The sequence below is a fragment of the Solanum dulcamara genome, chromosome 7 (assembly GCF_947179165.1).
Source record: "Solanum dulcamara chromosome 7, daSolDulc1.2, whole genome shotgun sequence".
NCBI classification, from domain to species: domain Eukaryota; kingdom Viridiplantae; phylum Streptophyta; class Magnoliopsida; order Solanales; family Solanaceae; genus Solanum; species Solanum dulcamara.
The window spans coordinates 75,374,575-75,394,817 of record NC_077243.1 but is presented as its reverse complement, the minus strand read 5'-3'; the positions used below and the strand labels follow the sequence as shown (position 1 = coordinate 75,394,817).

The window sequence follows — 20,243 nt, the reverse complement described above, 5'->3', positions numbered from 1 at the left end:
GTTTTTACGCATATATAGATTTTCTTTTTTTAAAAAAAAAAGTTAAGGTTTTTATGTCTGAATTTACAATCAAAATTTAAAAATTTGAATTTCGAAATTTCAAATGTGCCACGTAAGTAAGAACGGACGTTCGTAGAGGGAGTATTCAATTAGTTGTTGTTCATTTAGATGGAGTTGGTACGTTTTTTAGTTAGGATTTATAAAAATTAATTTCCAAAACACCTTGCTTAGCAAAGTACAACTTGTGCTTTATTAGTAATGATAATGTTTAATTTGATCCGTCTTTATTCAGCTATGTCTAATTTTCAAATTTTATTAACTCATTTTTAATGCATTATAGATAACCATTACGACTCATCTTAGTACTTGAGTTAATATATATATATTAAAAAATATTTTCTCTGGAAAATTAAACTTTCTATACATAATTAAAATTATTATCTAATAATATCTACTGTTTTTGTACTTTGATTATACTATTGTTTGGACCATTTTCGTTATCTACTTATTTACTCTAATATTCTTGTCTGACATTTTTCTATGCTTCTATTGAGCCGAGGGTCTTTCGGAAACAGCCGTCCTACATTGATAGGAGTCAGGTCTGCGTACACTTTACCCTCCTCAGATCTCACGATGTGGATTTCACTGGGTTGTTATTGTTGTATACATAATTAAAATTATTAATTTTTATATATATAGTAGATATTGGACACTTCTTCATGTGTTTGAAACAACCTTAGTAAAAATTCCGACCCCTGCTCTTAATGAATCTCTTATAATTAGATGGTAAGTGGTTCAGATGAGTGTATATGAAACCATCATTAACATTTAGCACAATATGACAAAGGCAACCCAAGATGAACTTGGTTTATGTAGGATGAATACAAATTGACAATTAAAAAGAAGAAGAAAAAACTGAGAATATCGATAAAATAAAAACATAAAAATACACCAAATAAAGACACAATATAATTGTTTTATATATCTTAGTTCATTTTTCTGCAATTCTTCCTGATTAAAGGTGAAATATTTTCCAATTTCACCATACATTTTCGCGAATTGCTCGAAAAAAATCTCGTTGTTTTTAGCATACAATTTTAGCAATTCTAATGATGTTTCATTCTCTGTCACAAGAATTTGGTCTGAATTTTACAAACCCTTTGAAGCCAATAAGTTCTTGTAATAGTTATCAAATTTTGTTGGTGTGACATAATCCAAGAAAAATAAGTTTTGGTCACCACCAGATTTTGGGCACTTAGTGCGCAATTGGGCAGCATAGTTTTTATTTAATGTATAATCTGGTAAACCATGCCCTGATTGATTGTAGAGTCTCTGTCTGAAGGTAGTACATCTTGTTTTTCCAATTGTATGGCTCCCTGCAAAAATTCACTAAGTTATGATCAGTGGCAGAAACAAACTTTTCACTAAGAGGCCGTTTGGATTGACTTATAAGCTGTTTTCAGCTTTTTTTGAGTGTTTGTCAGATCAACTTAAAGTTATTTAGTGCTTAAAATAAGCCTCAATAAATAGTTGGGTTTATTTGGATGAACTTATTTTAAGCAGTTTATAAGTTGAAAACAACTTATAAGTCAAAAAAAAAAAGTTAGCATGCACCTACTTTTTCCTTTTAACTTATAAGCAGTTTTCAACTTATAAACTGCTTAAAAACAAATCAATCCAAACAGGCTATAAGAGGTTCAAAATATGAAACATGAAGATATCATGCAGGCGGGGGGGGGGGGGGGGTTAAAATATATTATAAATGCATACAAAATAATTTTAATCATGTATAAATAGTATAATTTCCATCGAAGGGGGTTCAGATGAACCCTCTAGCCCCAACATGATTCCGCCCCTGGGTATGACACCAGTGGCGGAACCAGGATTTTCATCGAGGGGGTTCAAAAAAATAAGTAAACACGCTAATAGTATCCACAAATAAGCAGATCGGATCGGTCATATATGAACAGGTCGGATCAAATATAAGCAACTAGATAAAATTCAACTTTAGCTCAACACTAACAATAAAATAGAGAAAGTACGCGTTTGACATAATATTAAAATCAATATGAGAAAATGTATTTTTAAAATTTTAATTATGGGTTCTGTCGCCGTCATTGTTGTATAAATACATTATTCAATTTTTGAAACTAAATAAGGAACACAAAAGATTATACTATCCAAAAAAATATATTAAAATAAGAGAAATAATTAAATGAAAGTTTAATAATGAGGATTTTCTTAATTCTTGATTTGTACGTTAAAGGCATATTTTTTCTTAAGTTGTGGTCACTAATCTGTAGTAGAAGGATAAGAGAATACTTCCAAAATCCAATCCTATTTATTTAATCTTACTTATAATCATATTATTCCTTAATCAAATAAAAATTAAATGTTTGACTTAAAATGAGTATGAGAGAATTTTTTTTAAAATTTTAAATATGAAAACTCAAAAAAAGTTATAACTTTTACTTAATTTTATAAAAATAGAAACAATTTTATTGTAAAGTGTAATTCATTTTATGTTGTTCTCTAAAATATTAATGTAAAATAATTAAACACATATAATATAGTTTAATATTACAATATTGGGGTTGGACGTTTCATTTATTAAGCAAATAAAAATTAAAATTGACTGAAACTAAAATATGAAACAAAATAATGTTGCTACCCGAGCTCGAACCCGCAGACTTAGCTCCAGAATTTGCAATTTCGTGAACCCCTTTACCGCTGGACAAAGTCTTTGACTTGTGTTCAGGGGGTTCATTATTTGATATATACTCATAAATCAACAAATTGATTCTATACATACGGTGTAATTTTTCGACGAAGGGGATTCGGATGAACCCCCAGGCTGCATGTAGGTCCGCCCCTGTATGACACTACTTAAAAAGTAAGATTTAAACAATAGACAGATTTCGTAGTTAAATAGTAAATTGTGTCGCTAATCCTACTTAGCGGTGGATTTCTATTAGCTATGAGCATATTAACAACATATTAGTGACGAAATTCATAGTTATTGCATTTTTTTTAGTTTAAGTAAAAACTAACATCAAAACTTATATACGCTAATAGTGAAAAAAAAATTGGAAAAAAAGTAAGGGATTTAAGGGTGGTTAAACAAAAATATTAGGAGTAAATTTTACCAGATAAAGTAACAAATTAAAGTCAACAAGATCAAGTCCTTTTAACTTGAATTTAGTGAGAATGGCACTAAATGTGTTGTTTTGAGCAGGAATGTTATTGCAATTGTTGGAGCTACTTATACTAGCATCTCTTGAGTCTGTTCTTCCCAATGGAACCTCCCAGCTTGGTCCACCAACCTACATAACGAATAATCGAGTTTAAGTTTTATATAGTGATGACGTAAAAAAGAGTTACACAATCAAATTAAGATAGTAATAGATAATTAATCTCTAATATAAATATTGTATTTGGTCACCTTGTCAAAATGGTAACTAACCTATTGAATGATAGTGTAACCTTTGTTTTATTTTCATCACATAGGCGGAGTCAGAATTTTAGGGATCATTTGATTATTGGGATTGAATAGACAAAGGATATTTCTATATGGGATAGCTAAATCCATCATTTTAACATAAAATGTATCTTAAGATTTTATTAATATTCATAATAAAATGTATGATAAAATAATATTATATTTTATTCTGAAAACGTTATCGCTATCTCACCGATCGAACAATCCCTAATTAAGTTTAATATAGTTTTTGAACTCAACGCAAATTCATAACTCGTCTTAATTACTAAGTTCACAATTATATACATATTTAATAAACTTTTTAATATAAATAAAAAATCTAAATAAAAGTTATCAAAATTCGTAGCTGATACTCTAGCTGTATTCTGACTACTTTTTGCTAGGCTTAAAGTAGTTGTACTTACTAAAACAGTAGAATCCCTTGCAGCAAGTGTCAATATATCAGCACAAGAGACAGTTTGAGGGCATTCCATTTCAAGTTTAGATTTAATTTCATCAATTACTTCAAATCCACGTGCTGAATCCTTATTGGTGTTTGATAATTTTTCACTTATTAAGGCTTCACTGCTGTCCAGAAGCACATATAGATGCATCACAAACCCATATGATCATAGTATAAAAAAAAACAGTTAGCCATGTGTATGCATCTAAATTTTGTAGGACTTTATAATACGAGTCTCATTTCAGTTAGAATTTCTTGAAAGTTATTCTATTCTAAATCTTAGTTCATGTATATTAAAGAATATTATATTCCCTTGAAAAGACATCTCGAAAATTCTACAAATTCATGAAATATTCACAAAGAGATTAAAATATGTCAAACTCTTCTTCATAATTAAATATTTAAAGAAGATTTCCAAATTCTTTCATAGAGATCAAGTTCAAATCATCCTACCTAGTTCGAGAAATACGCCACTAACGATTCTCGAATCACGATGGATATCAAATCCAAATCATCCTAGTTCGAGAAATAGCCACTAACAACTCTCGAATCAAGGAGAAAATTCAGATAGAAGAATCAAGAGAACAAAAATATTTAAATCCACATATTTTATTAATAAAATTATATTTCTTCATATTTTATTTATGATTGAAATTTATTTTCTATCACTTTAAAAATTATTGCAAACACCATTATTTTGTATGAAGTATAAAAAACTAATCTTTTTTAGATAAAAATGACTTAGAGGCCGTTTGAGTTAGGTGATTATAAATAGCTGATAAAATAATAGTGCAAATTTTGATCAAATCGAAAGTTCTTATAAGTTGAAAATCAGTTTATAATTTTTGTTTGATTTTGACTTAGTTTGAATTGCTATCAAACATGTATCTATATATAAGTCAAAAAGTACATATAATCAAGTTTAACCAGCTTATAAGCCTAGTTATACTACCTCTTATATTTTCTAGAAAGTATTTTTCCTGGTATCTCTGGTTAAAGTAAGGAAATCTTTGTTTTTTTTTAAAAAATAATTGTTATTAAAGATCGATAATAATATCGGCAAATCAAATAGTGTTTGACGGAATTTTTGAGTATTAATATTAAAAATAGTGTCCAAACGTCAGTTAATGAAGTGATTTGTAGTAAAAAAAATAAATATAAATAATTGTAAAGTAAACTGACTATCGCCCAAAAATGAGAAAAGTGTTATAAAATAAATTAAACTTAGCAAAATAAGGAGAAGAGAGTGAGATAAAGAGAGAATTGAGAGATATTGCAGTATCTATATATTCATTTCAATTGCCAAACTTTGGCAATTTATAGCCAAAACAAGATTAAAATTAGTGGGCAACTTGCCCACTCATGTAAAGAAAAAGGAGCAACAAGTGGACAGCCACTTGCTCTTCCTACTTGCTTTCTAACACTCTTCCTTGGATGTTCACGTGTAATGTGCCTCAATAAAAACTTTACAAGAAACAATATACATAGTTATTCTGAACACTGATTGATGTTGTGCCTCATTAAAACCTTATTAGAAAAAACCCAATGAAAAAAGTCTAGTGAAGGAAAAAAAATATATACATCTGGTAAACGTCTTGAGTGCTGCCTCCTTAAAAACCTTACCAAAAAAATCTAGTGGGACAAAACCTTGGTAAGGGAAAAAGAATGCAGCGCGTATTTTACTCCCCCTAATAAAAATTTCATTTGATATCTCGAAGATGTCGCATTCCAATTTTGTATCTCATTTTCTCAAAGGTTGAAGTCGGCAATGTCTTAGTAAACATATTTGCTAAATTGTCACTTGAACAAACTTGTTGGACAACTATTTCACCTTTTTTTGAAGATCATGACTAAAAAAGAATTTTGGTGAAATATATTTTGTTTTGTCTCATTTGATGTATCCTCCCTTCAGTTGAGTTACACATGTAGCATTATCTTCATACAATATTGTTGGAACGTCTTTTCTCAAAGAAATGTCACATGTTTCTTGAATGTGTTGAGTTATTGATCTTAACCAAACACATTCTCGGCTTGCTTCATGGATGACTATTATTTCTACATGATTTGAGGAAGTGGAAACCATAGTTTGCTTTGTTGAATGCCATGATATAGTTGTACCACCACATATAAATAAATAGTCTGTCTGTGATCAATCTTTATGGGGATCAGACAAATATTCTGCATCTGCGCAACCAATCAATTGTGACGTGGATTCATTTGAGTAAAACTATCTCATATCAATGGTCCCTCGGAGGTATCTGAATATATGCTTAATTCCATTCCAGTGTCTTCATGTTGGAGAAGAACTAAATCTTAATAACAAGCTTACAGAGAAAGCTATATCTGGTCTAGAATTGTTGGCAAGATACATTAATGCACTAATTACACTAAGATATGGTATTTCAGCACCAATAAGCTTTTCATCAATTTCATGAGGTCGAAAAGAATCTGTATTAATATCAAGAGATCTCACAACCATTGTGGTACTCAATGGATGTGCTTTATCCATATAAAACATCTTTAAAATAATTTTACTATATGTTGACTGGTGTACAAATATCTCATTTTTAAAATGTTCAATTTGTAGACCAAGACAAAATTTTGTCTTTTTGAGGTCTTTCATTTCAAATTCTTTTTAAAGACATTTTACTGCCTTTGGAAGTTCTTCCGGAGTTCCAATAATACTCAAATCATCAACATATACTGTTATAATGACAAATTCAGATCCACACCTTTTCATAAAGACACAAGGACAAATTAGATTATTTTTATATCTTTCTTTTAGCAAATATTCGTTAAGACGATTGTACCACATGCGCCTTGATTGTTTCAACCCGTATAAGAATTTCTGAAGCTTTATTGAACAAGTTTCTCGAGAATCTTTGTATGCTTCAGGCACTTTGAACCCTTCGGGAATTTTTATAAAAATATCATGGTCCAATAAGCCATATAAATAGATAGTGACCACGTCCATTAGGTGCATTTCAAGCTTTTCATGAACTACCAAATTCATTAGATACCTGAAGGTAATTACATCCACCACAGGAAAATATATTTCCATACAGTCAATGCTAGATCCTTTGCGAAAAACCTTGGGCTACAAGTCGTGTTTTATATTTTACGACTTCATTATTTTTATTTCGTTTACACAAAAAAAACCATTTGTACCCTACTGGCTCGCACCTTCAGATGTTTGAATTATTGATCCGAAAACTTCACATTTTTTAAGTGAAATTAACTCTGCTTGAATTACATCCTTCCATTATGGCCAATCATTTCTCTGTCTATATTCGTCGACACATTTTGGTTCAAGATCCTTATCTTGTTGCATTATTTCAATGGCATCATTATAAACAAAAATATTATCGATCACAATCATTTTGGTTCCACCATTTTTCTGTCGAAACATAATTTATTGAGATTTCTTCATTCTAATTATTTTCAGGTACTTGGACCTCCTCGATGGTATCACCATTTGTTATGTCTCTGGGCTCTCCTTGAGCAATTGCCCCCAAATTATGATTATCTTGATTATTTATTCTTTTTCTTTTTCGAGAATTTTTATCTTTGGAACCGATTGGTCTTCCATGTTTTAAGTGTGGCCTAGACTCATTTGCCTGAACAAGTTGTCCTATTGGGACATCAACTCAAACTTGAGCATTAGCAGCTGAGATATGCGATTTAGTAACCCGTGGAAGGTTAGTAAATTCATCCGACAGTTGATTTGCAATATTCTGCAAATAAATCATCTTTTGAAATTCTTGCTCATATTGATTTGTTCAAGGATCTAAATGAGATAGTGATAATGAATTTCAATCTATCTCATTTTTCAATTGCTTATGTTCACCCCTAATGTTGGGTATATTGATTCATCAAAATGAAAATCAGTGAATCTTGCCGTAAATAAATCTTCAGTCACAGGTTCCAAATATTTTATAATAGAAGGAGATTTATACCCAACATATATTCTCAACCTTCTTTGGGGACCCATCTTTGTGCAGTGCGGTGGAGAAATTGGAATATATACCGCATACTCAAATATTCTATGATGGGTTATATTTATCTCCCTTCCAAAACTCAACTATAATGGGAAAAATTCATAAACATTTGTTGGCCTTATGCGCACAAGTGCTGCATGCAAAAACACATGCCACCATATCGAAAGAGGAAGTTTTGTCCTCATTAGCAATGGTCTAGCTATCAATTAGAGGCGTTTAATCAATGATTCTGTTAGACCATTTTGAGTATGAACATGAGCGATCGGATGCTCAAATTTTATTCTAATAGACATACAATAATCATTAAAGGATTGAGATGTAAATTCACCAGCATTATCAAGACGAATTATTTTTATTGCATAATCTGAAAATTGTGCTCTTAACCTTATAATTTGAGCTAACAATCTCGCAAAAGCTATGTTGCGAGTTGATAATAAGCACACATCTGACCATTTTATAGATGCATTTATCAAGATCATATAATATTTAAATAGTCCACATGAAAGGTGAATTGGAGCACATATATCACCCTGTGTACAATCCATTAACGCAGGGGATTCAATCCCAATCTTAGTTGTTGATGGTTTAATAATCATTTTTCCTTGGGAACAAGCAACACAAGAGAATTCCTTAAATTGATTTTTTTTCTATTTTTTCAAAGTATGTCCATGTGAATTCTCAATAATTTTGCGCATCATATTATAATCGGGATGACCCAACCGGTTATACCAAATGATAAAATTATTAGAATTAGTAAAAATTTTGTTTACTATGACATGTGATTCAACAGTACCAATATTTGTATGATACAATCCAGAAGAAAGTGCAGGTAATTTTTTGTGCACAATTTTCTTCTCTATATTTATTGTAGTAATATAAATGTATTCAACCTTTTCTTCATTCTCAGTCTCGATATGATAGCCATTTTGGCGAATAACCTTGAAACTTAACAAGTTTTTTTGAGACTTACTACAATACAATGCATTATTAATTACCAATAACATTCCTCCAGGTAGTAATAAGGCCGCTCTTCCAGAGCCTTCAATCAATTTTGTACTACCGGATATTGAATTGACATAAGTCTTTTTCATAATCAAATGACAGAAATATTTCTTTTTTTAATATCGTATGAGTTGTGGCACTATCCAAAAGACACATATCTACATTACTCATCTTGGATCCAATTGAAGACTGAGAAATTTATTTATCTTCATAAAATAAAAATTCATTATAAAAGATAAAATAAGTAACAATATTGCTTGAAAAACATAAGTTATTTTTTCTTCTTTTCTTTTAAATAGATAAACGTAAAAACATAATAATCAAAAGTACATAAAAACGACAACATATTGTAAATCATATAATGAAATTAAACATGAATTATAATCCTTAAAGAAGTCTTCAACCTCCAAATGAGTAATATCATTGAGATCATTAAAATCGTTATTCTTCAAAGCCAAATTTGCTTCAATATTATCATTATGCGAAGGTCTTGCCTCAACATTATTTTCAAATGCCAAGTGTGATTCTATCCGAGCATTAGAAGAAATGGCACCACCTCTATTTGTCTTTCTTTTGAAATTTTTTTAATAAAGCCTTACAAAATGCTTAGGTGTTCGACATTCATTTTTTCAGTGGATTTTCATGCCACAACAATGACAGTTACTTTTTGAAGGGACACTTTGAGAACTCATATTGTTCTTCCTTTTTTGTTGACCACCAACACGATGATTATCATATCGTCTTCTTCCATTGTCATGTCCATGCCCATTATTGCGTCCTTGATTTTTATTTTGTCTTCTTTCAAACTGGTCATGTTCTTCTACCACATTTCCTTCCAGTAATGGAGCAGTGTCAGTGGGATGTGCTTCATGATTTTTCATTAAAAGAACATTATGTTGCTTAGCCACCAAAAGGCATGAGATCAATTCAAAATATTTTTGAAAATCTTTTTTACGATATTGTTGCTGTAATATCATATTAGAGGCATGAAAAGTAGTTAGTATCTTTTCTAACATGTCATCATCATTTATAGTTTTTCCACATAATTTTAATTGGAAAGCTATTCTAAATACAGCCGAATTATACTCAATTACAATTTTAAAATCTTGAAACCGTAAGTGCATCCACTCATAACGAGCCATTGACAATACCGTTGCCTTGAGGTGGTCATACCTCCCTTTTAAATCTTTCCACAATTTAAGTGGATCATTCACTGTTAAATATTCAACCTTCAGGCTTTCATCTAGATGATGATGAAGGAAAATCATAGCCTTCGCTTTATCCTGACTTGATATTTTATTTACTTCGATTATAGCATCACCAAGATCCTTAGCAGTAAGGTGGATTTCAGCATCAAGTACCCATACAAATAAGTTTTTCCAGAAATATCAAATGCCACAAACTCTAATTTTTACAAGTTTGACATGATAAAAAATTGAGATAGAAATTAATTTAGAAATAACAAAGACAACTAAAATTAAATTTCTTCAGTAGATACACCTAATATAAAAGTTAATTTTATGCAAAAATAAATTAAAGCCTCGTGCTGATAACGTGTTATAAAATAAACTAAACTTAGCAAAATAAAGAGGAGAGAGTGAGATAAAGTGAGAATTGAGAGATAATCCAGTATCCATATATTCATTTCAATTGCAAAACTTGGACAATTTATAGCCAAAATAAGATTAAAATTAGGGGGCAACTTGCCCACTCATGTAAAGAAAAGGGAGCAACAAGTGGACAACCACTTGCTCTTCCTACTTACTTTATAACAAGAAGTCATTTTCCTGTCTCTTCTATTGAAATTGTTCATGAAACATATTTTCTGATGATTAAACATTGGAAAATAACTTATTCAATCATATCAAAAGTAATAATATTTACTCAAACACTATAGTAAAAATTGTGTTAATTAATCAAACCTACAATAAACCTTTTTATTATGGGCTCTTTCTAATGAGTAAAAATTTACCTTAACAAAATAATCGTGGAAATAAATCCTAAGAAAAGAGGTAGCTGTAGACACGTAAATTTATTAGATTTAATTCATACAAATTTTGGATTAAATTCATGTTCATTTGGGTTGAATAATTAATTTGGACTTCACAAATGCATAAGTCCATTTTATTAAATTCAAGTCCAAGGTTCTTTCATCTTGAGGCCCAATCTCATGCCATATGTCAAGATGACTTGGCATCCCAGTCAAGTTAAACACCAACCAAAAGATGCCACTTGTTCAAATGATGTGGCGATCCTGGTCAAAGTTCAACAATCAATCAAAATGCAGCCTTATCATATAATATTTGTGATAAACTTGAAGACTTATAGGAACCAATCAGGAAAAGGCAAAAGAGTTCATCCACATTTGAATTGCCTCCCTCCTACCACTATTAATAGGAGGGTTATATAATTTTTTGAGGATTTTCTGCAAGCATTAGAGAAAAGCAACAAAGCCAACTACATAGTTTTTCGAAGGAGTGGTCAACTGAGTTCTTTCTGGAGATTAACTTGAAACGATGAAGTGCTGCCCGATATTTTCCAAGATCAAACACATCTCAAGGAAGTTTACATCATCCTACATTCGAGAAATACGCTACTATCGGCCCTCGAATTACAAAAATATATTAGGAGAGAAGAATCAAGAGAACAACAGAATTGTACTCACAAAGATTCATCAATAAAACTACTTTTTCTTTTATTTATTTTGATTGTAGTTAATTTTTAGCACCACAAAATTTATTGCAAACAAATTTGGCATACCTAGTGGGACCAGTTCTTCTCTTCATCTCTTCCTCCTGCATATTTAAGAACTACGAACTATGGACTTTGGAAAAATCAATGATGCTTCATGCAAGGACACTATTGCTACTACATTTATTGACCTTAGTCATGCTGGACCCATCACTCGATGCAGGTTCAAAACTAGTGGTCTGGATGGATCGAATAATTTACTTCCTTGGATCTAGCAAAAAGAGTAAATCTATGATGACGACTGGAATTGCGACTTTTGGGCTAACCTTGTGTCCATGTTGTTTGATGAACTCTCTCATACTGAACTCAACTTTAGTGAATCTAAGGGTTCAACAGATTCTCCATCTTAAATGAAGGTCAAAGCCTTGATTGCTGATGCAACTGACCTGGACGAGAAGTTTGCAATGATGAAACAAACCATTGAGGCTTTAAAATATTCCATTGATAATAAAGATCTTCAAATCGCTCAACTTATGAACAACATGGAGGCTTTCGCACTCGGAGAGTCGAGTCATTTCCCCACTTGTCCACCTAGATTTGTTCCATAATATAAGGATCTGTTAAGTCACTTGCTAGGTCCAAATTTCAAAAGGAGAAACAATCTACTTCAATCATGGCGTTATCTGTTCAACAGTTGCAAGACATGATATCCAACTCCATTAGGGCTCAATATGGCGGAGCACCACAAAATTTTTTGTACTACACCAAGCCTTACACCAAAAGGAATGATTGTCTACCCATGCTAATGAACTATCAACCACAAAAATTGCAACAGTTTGATGGCAAAGGAAACCCGAGCCAACACATTGCCCACTTTGTTGAAATATGTAGCAAAGTTGGAACGCATAGTGATATTTTGATAAGACAATTTGTTCGTTTGCTTAAATGCAATGCATTTTACTGATATATCGACCTAAAGCATGATTCTATTTATAGTTGGGAGCAACTCAAAAAGGAATTTCTCAATCATTTCTACTGAACTCGACTAACTGTCAGCATGATAGAGTTGACTAGCACTAAGTAAAAGATGGACGAACCTATGGTGGAATACATCAATCGTTGGAGAGCGTTGAGTTTGGACTTCAAAAATCGTCTTTTTAAAATATCTACGATGGAAATGTTCATTCAAGGAATGTATATATTCTACAAAGGATCAAACCACGAACCTTTGAAGAACTCGCTACGTGAGCACATGAAATGGAGTTGAGCATCGCATGTCATGGGAAGATATTTCCTTTTACTGATTTGACAAAAGAAAAAAAGGAGTTCAAGAAAGGTATGACCTCAAAGATTCAAACTAAAGAATCTATAGAAGTGAAGGTAACTTTTGAAAAGGTCACAACCAAGAAAAAATTGAAGGAAGAAGAAGCCCCGAGGCAATACCCCAAAGAGGAGAAACGTAGTCCAACATTAAGGAAACTAGAGGCAAAGGCTTACCCATTTCCTGAGTCAAACATACTTATAATTCTCGATGAGTTGCTATCCAAGAAAGTTATTGATCTTCCTAAATCAAAGAGGCCCGAAGAAATCAACAAAGTTAGCCACCCTAGGTACTGCAAGTTTCACCGCGTCATTGGTCACCCGATGAAAAAGTATTTTGTATTGAAGGAGAAAATCTTGATGCTGGTGAGTGAAGGGAAAATCATCATTGAAATGGATGAAAAAAAGAAGCAAATCATGCTAGTGTAGTACCTAAGTTGGAGATGTATTCCAGGTCACATTTTATGCCGAATACCATCTTTTTGCAATTTGGTAATTTCACGTCATTGAAGTCGATCGCTCAAGAAGGACTTTTGAAGGTGTATTAAAGGTGGAGGACAAGCCTAAAGACAATGTAGATAACAGTTGGACTCTGGTTTCTCACAAGAAATGAAGGCATCAAGAAGTCCTAAAGATATGACTTCCTAAGCTGAGAGTAGTGAAGAATGATGTGAATCAAGCACAATCACAAAAAAATGTCCAATCTCATACTAGCAGGAAGATCAATAGTTCTTTTCCATAGAAAATTCGAAAGGCGATTACATTGCATGAATTCTTTCCTAGAAAGTTCCTTCAAGAAAGTTAAATTAGTTCAACACATGTGATTTCTAGAGCTGATAAAATAAAGGAAAGTGAAGATGGGCTTAATCTAATGATACAACAAGAACGGCATGCTGATGGAAAGTTATCCCATGTTATGTTGCAATTGCATTCACTGATGATGACTTATTGTTAGGTTCTAAGCCACATAATAGGCCTTTGTTCGTTGTGGGAGCTATCCGCGAGTAATATCTCAATCGCATATTAATACATGGTGGTTCGACAGTCAATATAAGGCCAAAGATGGTGCCGAAACAGTTAGGAATCACCATTGATAAATTATCCAAAAGTAACCTAATGATCCAAGGTTTCAATCAAGGTGGACAATGAGCTATAGAAATGATTAGCATAAAATTATCCATTAATGACATGGAATCGAATACTTTGATTCATATTATAGATGTCAAAACATCATATAACTTATTGTTAGGACGTCCTTGGGTTCATGAAATGAAGTGGTGCCATCTACTTTGTATCAATGCATGAAGTACATGAAAAATGAAGAAATAGTCAAAATATATTAATTGACTCGGACCTATTCTAAAAAAGTCAAGGTATTTTGAATTGTTTGTTGACACGGACAAAGTCAGAGAAAACCTCTAAAATTATTTCAATATTGAACCTTGGACATATAAGAGTTCCTAATCGAATCTCTTTAGAAAGAAGATCTTTTGTCTCATGGTAGCCTGCTCCAGTCCCCTTACAAAACTTTTGTTATTGGGTTAGCCATACACTTCAATGTTTCTAGAGATTCACATGGCATCATCAAATGATACAAGTCTTGGATAAGAATCTAAACGCACTAGAACGCCCTTGTAGATGATACTTTACCCCGATAGCATCTAGGGTTCCTCGAACAATGTGATATCTCACACCGGGTAAACCCTTTGTGAGACAAAGTTCTTGAACATTATAGAAAAAGGTTCTAACTAACCAGTCAATTGAAAGGAGCCCTCTTACCCATTCCCCTTTCCCCCAAACTGAGTCATATTTTGCAGATGCAAAATTCTATTAGAATCTTGTAAATCAAATACGGAGAAACCCGCACTTGTGGACCCAATTGATGTTGATTCAAAGAAAGAGAATAAAGTTCAATGGACCGTTGTCAAGGTATCTAAGAAGGGAAATTAAGGAGTCTCCATTAAGCTTTCGCTATCTGAGGGATATATATAGACAAAGATTGATGATAATCATCTTGGTTTTTGCTACACTCCACGTGAGCGTTGAAGAGAGGGGAAACCCCTACTGGAGGAATGTACTCAGAAAGTTCACCCTGTAAAGAAAGAAATGAGTCATGATTTATTCTAAAATTTGAAGAAAAGTATGACTGTCCCAGTTACACAAGTACCGGCTATGACTTTGGGGTCTTCTAAAGGCAATACACAAGTTGATAAGATAAAAGGGTATTTTGATCCAAAGATCTTCGCACTACTTAAATAATCAAGCTACGACTTCTGAAATCGTGTGAGATTATGAGAGATCAAAGATGAAGTAACTGGTGAAAAGATACATGGACTTACGGAGTCCCAAATAATGTTGAGAAAGCAAGGGCATTATATCACTACTCCAAGGTTTGGGATTGGATTCAGCGTAGTAGAGTCCCTATGGATTTCATCTAGGAAGGAAATGGTTTCATCACACCACACCTCAATAAAAAAGACAGAAAGTTGAGGACAAGAAACCATCGCAATGGACTTCAGTGTTCGACTGCATATAAAGATCGACACCTTGCGTCTCTGTATTTGAAAGATTAGGATGCAATGGGGAAAGTGAAGCTTTTAAGCATATAAAAGGATATGTCACCGCCTCAAACACCTCCATCTTTCATCGCTTGCGAAATACAAAGAATTCATTAGCAATACAGATGGTAGAGCATGAAAAGCAAGATTTTATGAAGAAAGTGATGACAAAGAGATTCATATTGTTGTTCCATCACACCTGAGGAGGAAGACTATTTTATCAATCACCACTGAGGGTTCATTAAAGGTAAAAAGAAGCACCATTATTTTCACTAACCAATTTTGTGGGAGAAAAAATGAGAAACAAGAAGTAGGCATCACGACGTCTTTCGAAGGAAGCCAGAGGGAAGATTCGAACTTTATGCAGACATCATATCACATAACAATAGAAGATAGTCCATGCCTTGATAATGTGAAAGATGGTGTTCAAGAGGCTCCACCTGAACTCTAAAATGGCGTATAATCAACTGTAGATGAACTCAAGGAGTTGAATCTAGGAACTTTGGAAGATCCACATCTAACCTACGTTAGTGCGCTACTTATATCTCAAGAAGAAGGAGAATATGCCAAGATATTAACCGAATACAAAGACGTGTTTGCTTGGTCATACAAAGAAATGCCAGGCCTTAGTCCTAAGGTAGCTATTCATCATTTGGGGATTAAAAATAGAGCACGTCCTGTAAAGCAGTCACAACGCATATTTTGCTCTAAATTGGAATCGCAGATTGAAGCTGAAGTCAACAAGCTCATTGAGGCTGGATTTATTTGAGAAAAGAAGTACTCATCATGGATCTCAAACATTATACTGGTCAAGAAGTAGAATGTTCAGATACGTGTTTGTGTTGATTTTTTAGACTTGAATAAAGCATATTCAAAGGATGTTTTTGGTTGCCTATCATTGAACTCATGGTAGATGCTATAATTGGACATGAAGCTATGTTATTTATGAATGGATGATTTGGGTATAATAAAATTAGAATGTCTTTAAAAGATGAAGAATGCGCTGCCTGACGGACTCCAAATGGAATATATTGTTATAAGGTAATGTCTTTTGGTCTAAAAAATATTGGAGCCACCTACCAACGTACGATGCAACACATTTTTAATGACATGCTTCATAAGAGGGTGGAATGTTACGTTGATGACTTAGTAGTACAGACAAGGCATATGCACAATCATCTTGAAGACCTTTAGATTATCTTTGAACGATTAAGAAAGTTTGACTTGAAGATGAATCCACTCAAATGTGCAATTGAAGTTACTTCAGGAAAGTTTCTTGGCTTTATTGCATGCCACCGTGGAATTAAAGTTGATCCTGCAAAGATTGATGCTATTCAGAAAATGCCCACGCCAAGATATTTGGGAGAGATTCATAGTTTACAAGAAAATTTGACATTCATTTGAAGGTTCGTCTCTAACTTGGCTGGACGATGATAACTCTACAACCATCTAATGAAGAAGGATGTCTCTTTTCACCGGGATCAATCATATCAAAATGCTTTTGAGAGCATAAAAAGGTACTTGTCGAATCCACTTGTTTTAGGGGCGCCAATACCTGGGAGGCTATTGATACTTTATATTACATCACAAGAGCGATCACTTGGAGCACTATTGGCTCAAGAGAATGACACTAAGACACTATTTTGAGGCATATACCATTAAGCTAATTTCTTGAGCTGATCCTGTAAAGTTTGTAATAACTCGATCAGTTCTCTCTGGACGTCTGGCAAGATGGTCTATATTGTTCAATCAATATGACATTGCATACACACCTCAGAAGGCTGTAAAAGGCAAGCACTAGATGCATTATACATCGAGGAACTATCAATATGGACGATGCTTTTTGATGAAACTGCATGTTGAGATGGTACGGGGGTAGGAGTTGTGCTGATATCCCAAAAAGATTAATCTTACCATTTTTATTTACTCTTGGTGAAACATTATCCAATAATGTTGCAAAATATCAAGCTATGATTATTGGTCTTGAAATGGCATCATACATGAAGATCCAACAATTGTATATTTATGGCGACTCTAAGCTAATCATCAATCAACTCTTGGGGAGTTATGAGGTAAAGAAAGAAGAACTTTTTTCATATCATTAATATGTTGTCTGTTTGCTTGACAGATTCAATCAAGTGTTCTTAAACCATGTTCCAAGAGAAGAAAATCGTATGGCTAATGCTTTGGCTAACTTGGCTACAATAATGGCACTAGGGGAGAAAGAATTAACAAATGTGTGTGTGTTATCGATGGGTTATTCCTGGACATCTTGATCTTCAGATCAATGAAAGCCACCATATATCCATTCAAGTTATTGAATAAGAAGATTGGAGACAACCACTAATTGAATACCTTGAACATAGAAGGTTGCCTGAAGATCTATGAAGGACTATTCCTACGGTGTCTTGATAAAGAAGAAGCTTGACAAAAAATGGAGAAAGTACATTCTGGAACTTGTGGACACACCAATTAGGGCCTAAATTGTATTTTTGTATCAAGAGGATGGGATACTACTGACCGACAATGGTGATGGACTGTCTAAAATATGCCAAAAAATGTCAAGCGTGTCAATTCCATGCCAATTACATACACCAACCCCCTGAGCCTCTTTATGCAACCGTGGCTTCATGGTCGTTCGATGCGTGGGGACTTGATGTCTTTGGGCCTCTTCTAAAGTTATTAAAAGGGAAGATGTATATCTTGGCGGCCACTGATTACTTCTCAAGGTGGGATGAAGCCATTCCATTAAAAGAGGTGAATAAGGAAACTGTTGTTGACTTCATCAAGTTAAACATAATTTTTAGGTATGGCATACTAAGATACATAATTAGTGATAATGGAACACCTTTTGACAACAAGCTTATAAGGTGTTTGTGCGAGAAATTCACTTTCATGCAACACAAGTTCTCAATCCACATTTGAACTATCTCCCTCCTACCACTATAAATATGAGGGTTACATAATTTTTTGAGGACATTCTGCAAGCATTGGAGAAAAGCTACAACGTCAACTACATAGTTCTTCGAAGGAGTGGTCAATAGAGTTCTTCACGGAGATCGACTTGAAACGACAAAGTGCTACCCGATATTTTCCGAGATCAAACATATCTCAAGGAAGTCTACATCATCCTACATTCGAGAAATACGCTACTAACGGCCCTCGAATTACGGAAACATATTAGGAAAGAAGAGTCAAGAGAACAATGGAATTGTACGTACAAAGATTCATCAATAAAATTACGTTTCTTTTATTTATTTTGATTAAAGTTAATTTTCAGCACCACAAAAATTTGTTGCAAATCGCAGCCATTCGCGCTTCTTTGGCTACGGCCTTAGCAACAACAGACTTGACAATTTCTTTTGCTTTCGGGCATGAGCCATCATAAATTGTGGGTACAAGTAACTATAATTATAATTGTTCTTGCTAGATAAACATAATATTGGTGCAAAAACAATTAGAAGAGGACCATGAAGAATAAACTCAAAATTTTAGCCATGATGACTCTAGTTCTAATAAGGACTTGTTGTTATATAGAAAAAGAAACTTTAATATGTAAAAGGATGGCTTGTTCATGAGTATATATAGTGTTCAATGAAGATCTAGATGGATTTAATTAGTTAGAATTATTACATCTTGTTTTTCCTATGAAATTGATTAGTGGGGCAACTTCTAATATAATTAGCTTAAAATGTATTAAAATATTTTCAAGAAGTAATTACTTAATATCTTTTGAAGAAAATAAAGGAATTTTTTTTTATTTTTTAATGTGCTCAATTATATTAGGGGATTAGGCGCGAATTCAGAATGCGGGTTCTAGACCACGTGAAACAAAAAATATTAAAATTAGAGGATTAAGAAGAGCAAAATGAGAAGGGGCTAAATTTGTCCTGAAGTTTTGTGATTTGTATAAGACCCTATATTATTCATGAAGAGAGAATTATTTTCATGTAATTATCACAAATTCATAAAATGCCAAAATGTTTCTAATTTATAATATTCGACAAGTTGAAATTGCTTCACATACTTTAAATCATACTTATTAGTTTATAGAATATTAATCCACTTTTATATTTTATATTTGTTAAGATTTTGCCGTACTTTTTTATTTTAGTTTGACAACTGTACACCCAAATAAATGAACACACGTTAACAATATTGTCACGATTCCTGAGCAATAAGTGACACCCACACTTAACCTCCTAGGTGGGAGAACCAACGATACAAATCTCAACTTACATTAACGATTCAACTTATAAACCACGGCAATAATGCGAAAGCTCAACCTTATTAAAGTCAGAAATAACAAAAGTGTAACACCCCTCAAAATTTTCCCTCAGATTCGGGCCTTCTTTGTATACATGTGGGGCCCATCGTATTTATTTCGAAGTACGTGCTTGAGTTAAGATGAGTCCCTGAGAAATTAGGAGCGTTGGAGGTGATGTGGGGTCATTGAGGACCCCTAGGACCGAGCTAAGTCCAAGAGATCCGTTGTGGCTAAGTTTAGGACGAGTTTATGTAAGGGTCGACTTTTAACGACCCTATCTTTTGAAAGGCGTCAATATGGGTGGCCCACGACCAATCAAATTAAAGGTCGTCGAGTCTTCTTTCCAACGCCACCAAGAACGTAAATTTTGGAGTTCGGAGTCAAAAGATATGACGATCCTAAGATGAACTAGACGATAGGAATTTCATTTTTTGGCCTGAGTTGCAACTGCTGGGGAAATGGCCTT

The 20,243-nt window shown here is 33.2% G+C and overlaps 1 pseudogene; it reads right to left on the bottom strand.

Annotated features, from left to right (window-relative positions):
- Nucleotides 1-986: 986 nt before the first annotated feature.
- LOC129895900 (peroxidase 72-like) lies at nucleotides 987-19,009 on the bottom strand (annotated as a pseudogene).
- Nucleotides 19,010-20,243: the final 1,234 nt, after the last annotated feature.